Source organism: Cryptomeria japonica, chromosome 11 (genome assembly GCF_030272615.1).
Source record: "Cryptomeria japonica chromosome 11, Sugi_1.0, whole genome shotgun sequence".
Lineage (NCBI taxonomy): Eukaryota > Viridiplantae > Streptophyta > Pinopsida > Cupressales > Cupressaceae > Cryptomeria > Cryptomeria japonica.
The window spans coordinates 402,031,681-402,037,884 of NC_081415.1; positions in this window are offsets into that span (position 1 = coordinate 402,031,681).

Genomic DNA, 6,204 nt, shown 5'->3' on the forward strand with positions numbered 1-6,204 from the left:
AGCATTTAATAATTATGACAATAACTTTTTCAACATCTACAAGACTCCTCGAACTATTAAGCACATATCTTTTGACTATTTTATTGCTAAGGAAATATGGAATCTTTTTTGCTCCAAGTTGAAAGGATGGAATAACAATATTATTTTTTATAAAATTATATTTGGCAATGTTCCTGGTATGAAGAAAGTTTGTAATCTATTTTTGCTTATCTTATCCATTGAAATCTTATAAAAAATTGATTATTAAGGAACGAGGACAAGCTCCAAGGGGTCAAAAAGGTACTTACTGATTCTTGCAAGAGACTTGTATATTCCAATGTTCTTATGGAGGTGACTACTACCTTGAGCATTTTGAGATTCAAGTTTGAGAAATTTTTGGAAGATGACACTATCAAAGCTAACACTGCAGAGATCTCATATGGACATGCTTGGGTGTACGCTAGAGAGGACTACAAACTATTTATGAGAGGTTGCAAGAGTTTGTTAAAGAATATAATGAAGGCAAAAAAGTAGACAGAGAACATAAAGGAAAACAACATCTTGAACCAGAGCCAATTAAAAAAAAGAAAGACACCAAATTCTACTTCCATGAGGATGAATGATTAGTCATTGAAGTTGTGAATTACAATGAAGAGATCTTTGAAATTAACCCTCCAATTGGATGAAGAGATATAGATCAATATAATGATAGTAGGAATGGCTAAATATCTTGAAGGACAATCTTAGTAATCCTCCAAACTTTATAGACAAGGTATAAGCCTTTGTTATCTTAAATATTGTTCATGTTTTAATATTCTCAAGTAATTTTTCCTTTATACTAAAGAAAGTAAGCCAAAAGAAAAGCCAATTAACGAAAGGAATAACAAAGTTTGCAAGATAGGCACCTTGAGAGCTGAAACTCCAATAAGAAGCATGCTAGCAGGAATCAAGAACTCAAAGAGCCGATGTAGTCAATATGCACAAAAGCACTAAAGTCTTTATTTAATTCCCATAGAGGACAACTTTGATTATTTATAGTATCAAACTTGATATTGTTCATATTTGAAGGTGAATCGGCCAAAAAAATAACAACCTAATTTCCTTGCCTTTCAGTATGATGCAAGTAATCCTGATTATTTCTAGTACCAAACTTGATATTAGTCCAACTTAAAGCTAATTTACCCCCCCCCGCCCCCCAAAAAAAAAAAAAATTAAAAAATTAAAATAAAAATAAAAATAAAATAGTGACTTGATTTCCTTCCTTTCTAATATGGTTGATGTCTTTCTTACATTAATTTGATTGTCATTGTTAAAAGTGAGAGGAAGACTTGATTTTGAAATGATCAGCCAAAATTTTTAGAGTTGTATTCCAAAATATAATAAAATTACTTTAGCTTATAAAAGAGCTTCGTGAATGGTCATAGCCTCAACAAAGTTATTAGAAACACCAAGACTACAAAAAGAACAAAAACATAACCCTTCTATTACGGTCATGACAAACACATCCCATGCTAGCATTTTTAAGATTGTCTTTTAAAGCTCTATTAATATTAGTGTTAACCAATATTAGAGGAGGATAAACCCATTTAGTAATTTGCGAGTCATGATAACTATCAAAAGAAGCAAAGGAGAACGAAGCCACTAAAATATCAAGTCACATCAAAACTTTGAATTCCCACCAAGAACTTGTTTGATAAGCTTGAATATTAATTCCACAAGTATCTTTCATATTAGCCATTATTCTACCCCAAAACTAACATACATGCTTATTAGTATCATTTTAAATATGTTGATTACATTATTAATATATGTTCGCACTAGATATTCTAACAAATTATACCACTTGACTAATACCACGCAATAGATTAAGAGCTATTAGCTTCAAAGAAAGATGTAGTTGATTGACAAGAAAGTCTTGAATAGGATCATACTCATTCCAATAAATTTCCACCAAATCACACCATAATTGGTGAAGGAAAGTGATAAATAGTAAATCCACGAAAATATGTCTTATAGACTTTTCATCTTGAAGACATAAAATACATATGTTCTAAGTAAAAATATCACATTCTCAAATAATATCATAATAAATAAATTTATAAAGAGTTAAAATCCACATGAAAGAATTCACTTTAGGACAACATTTAGGATGCCAACCTTATTTCCAAAGCTTAGAGTTCCTATCTTCTACCTTATTTGTCAATAGAGTTCTATAGTCAATTTGCACTGAGTAGATCTCTCAACCTTTCACAACCCATCCAAGGAAATTTGAATTTCTATCTAAAGAGACTTTATGGCAAGCCAAAATATGAGATATTCAATCAATGAAATGAGAGAAGTGTTGGCCTAGCCAAATATCTTTAGGTTTTAATTTTCAAATCTTTATACCATATTGTATGATAACATATTGTAAATCAAAAACATAACTTCCACCGACTTCAACACATTTATATTTTAATTCAAGGAGATAAATAATTTCCACACAAAGAGGGATTTGTTGGACCCAATCATCATCCCATATAAAATCATAATCAATTTTCCCCGCAATCCAAAAAAGGTTATCTTTAATTAAATTACTACCCAAATTCAAAATTCTTCATATTTGAGATCCCCTACCATCCTAGGGATAAAAGAAGGATTTTTCATATTCAAGTGCTTGAGCTAAAGAATTATTCCCCATTAAGCACATTCCTCCACACACCATCTCTGATATTATTAGTAATAGTAGCTATATTATTAGGTGGGGAAGATCACATACCTAAACCACCTTTATCCTTAGTCTATCATATTCTATTTGAGTTAACCGAATGTCATTTCTTTTCTCTAAATTTCCTTCCCCAAAAAATGTCTCGTATTACAATCCGAAACATGAAGGATCCCTTTTGGAGCTATAAGATCCATAAATCTATAAATCAAGAGAAGTTGAATCGCAACTTAAAGGACCATACAACTAGATAAAGAGAGATATATGTGTCCAATGATTGGTATAAACTAAATAGAATCCAACATAGTATTCCAATAATTTTTCCTTAGCCAAGTAAGAGAAATAAGGATTCCTAAATACCTGAAGTGTGTAGAAGCAATCTGCAAATGAAGAACAATAACAATCAAATCTTGAAGATGACACTTAGTATGGAAGAAGAAAATGTATATTTTTTTATCATTCAAAACTTGGCCAAATGCACTAATATAAATGTCAAGGGCTTTCCTAGGATCAAAAGCTTCCTTAAATGTGTCATTGTCATTTCTCATCAAAATTTGTCATCCACAAAATACAAATGAGAAAGTGTATCTAAACCCTGCATAATGTGAAATCCAAAGATAGAACAAGAATGCCTTAGAAACTTAAAAAAAATTCCCAAACCTTCTACCAAAATTATAAAGATATATAGAGAGAGAATGCCACCTTGATGCTTGCAATATTGTGTCATGTTTGAGGTCAACTTATCAGCAAAAGCAAATTTAAGTTTTTCTAGCTAAAATCAATTTTAGTCAAACATATGGTCTATATAGATTCATTATAGATAAGTTATATATGGACCACAACTTTTCCAATTGGAAGTGTCTACTAAATGTATATTTTATATCACTTTGGGTCTAATTACCAAAAAAATATTATTTTGGAAAAACTCGATGTTTCAACAACTCCTACTCTTATAAATAGTATTGTTTTTGAAATATAAAAATACCCTTTTATAGATCTACAAGTGAATATTCCAAAATAAATCTCTTTTAATATTTTAATTATTTTTTATATATTACATTTTGTTTTTACTGAAAGTAGATTGTCAAAACTTAAATATAAGATCGATTATCCTAACAAGAAAAAATACTAAAATTTATTTAAATTTTTTGAAAAAAACATGATGCACAAGAGAAAAGAATCTATGTCAAGATGACAAATTATTTTATAATTTGGATAAATAATGAATAAAAAAGGTGGCGGCGGAAAGAGTTATATTTCAATACATGCAACTTTTCAAATTTATTGAAAAATATATATTTATAAAAAATAGTAAAAAATATATCCATGGATAAAAGTTTTGAGTTATCAATATACACAAAATAAATAAATTTAAAAGGTAAAATTTATTAAATAAAGTATGGTGGCTAGTGTAACTTCAGTTTCAGCATTTTATCAGCAACTAAATTATAGTGTTTACTTTATACAAAACCATATTCAAATAATTTTAAATTTTATATAAAATTTACAAACATAAAATACAAAAAATAATATACATTTTATTAGTTTACATCATTTCAAAATTCAAAACATATATTTCACTTTCTATTGATTCAATTTAAAAAATTGAATCAACATTGGCCATTTTCTTTATTAAAGTGTGACATGGATTTGTGCTTTTACTCGCAAACCACTTTTTAAATATAAAATAGTAGAAGTAAAACCATTCATAGTTGTATAAAGAGGAGAGGTACAACAAGCCATCACCTATGGCCCATTAATGGGCTTTCTTGGTTGGATCTTGTTTCTTTGTTGGGAAAAGGAGATTCCAGGGCTGCTACCATTTGGTAGAAGTCATAAATGAGTTGGAAAAAAGTGAATTTTGATGGTGTGCCAAAGGGTAATCTGAGACCTTCAGGGGCGGGTTTTGTTTCCCAAGATTGGAATGGGAAGATCTATTGGTGCTAAAAGATTGGTTGACAAAACGAATAATGAAGCTGAGGTGCAAGTGATTTTTTGGGAAGTTAATATGGCACAATGTCTCTTTGTTTCATGTCTACATTTATAAGGGGATTCTTAGATTGTGGTGAATTCTCTTTTGAAAGGTGAGGTGTCTTCTTGGAAAATTAATAAATTTATTCAAATTACTAGGAAGGAATTGGATTTTTTTTAATCCTTCAAAGTATCCCATGTTTTGAGGGAGGGCAATGATGAGGCCAATGTACTTTCTAAAAGGGCCACATCATTGCACAAAGTGGGTGGGGATGGAATGTAGGAAGAATTTCATGGAGTCAAGTTGGCTAAGGGGTGTTGAGTGTGCCACAACTCATGCAATATTCAATGTAAACTAATAATGATTATGAGAGGGAGTGAGTTAGGGGTTTTTTAAATGAATAGATGGGTAGGAGTTATTTGCATTATCCAGGTGTTGGTGTATTGAGGAAGTTGGTGAGATTGTGACAGGAGAGTGCCTTGGAGAGTTACAATTAAGGGAGATGGAAGCGAATTTTTCACTTCATTCAATCAAACAACAACTTTCCTTTTCGGCAAGATTTTAGAGAAGTGGCTTGAGGGGAATATTCAAATTTAATGACCCCTCTTTCTTGCAATTAATGGAGCTTCTTCTTGGCAAAGATTATCTGCAATCTGAATTTTGCTATAGGAAAAATGTAGATATCATCTCCATGATGGTGGCTTAGGGTCTGGTTTATAGGTGGTGGTTTGAGTGGCAAAGGCCTATGTTCCTTATCACTCCTTGTGTGGGTTGAAATCTCTCATGGTGCATGTAGTGGTGGGGAAGGCTCGCCCATTTGATGAAATTATCATGCCAGAGGGAGGGGAAGTTGAATTTCATCTATTTATTTTGTGAAATGATGGGGCAGACAGAGAGTTGAGGATGAAGGAAGCGAGCTTGGGGTGGGAGGCGCTCAAGGATTTCATTTAGGAAAGAGAAGTGGAGCTACGAAGTGCTAGGGAGTCTAAGAAGAAGAAAACATAGTAGAAATAGGTGTTTGGCCATGAAGATTTTTGGGTTGATGGCCTAGGAAAGAAGAAGAAAAAAACTTAGTTTATTTTTGCTTTCCTTTGTAATGGGGGTAGTAGTTTTTTTCAATGCGTTGTATGCAAACGCCTTGAGATAGTGATAACATATCATATTTTGGTATTGCAAGGTTGGTTTGTAGGTGGTAGAATGTAGTTCTATAGGTTGAAATTTAGTAGTTCGAAGGTTTTAGGGTTATTGTTAGTTGTTAGTTTTATCTCCATGCTTTGGGACTTGAATAGGGATTAATCCCTACTTTAACATTTACATAATGTATGCTTTTAATATTTTATATTAATAATATACATCAAAATTACTGATAAAATAAAAACAAGTCATCACTCATTAAATCCAATTATCATTGAAACCAAAGGCACATAAGGTATCTTCCAAAAAAATCTAGTAAACTCTATCATAAGCCTTACAAAGATCAAGCTTTATGGACATGGAACTTTTCTTATTGAAATGTATATAGTGAATAGCTTCTTGGATAATAATAATA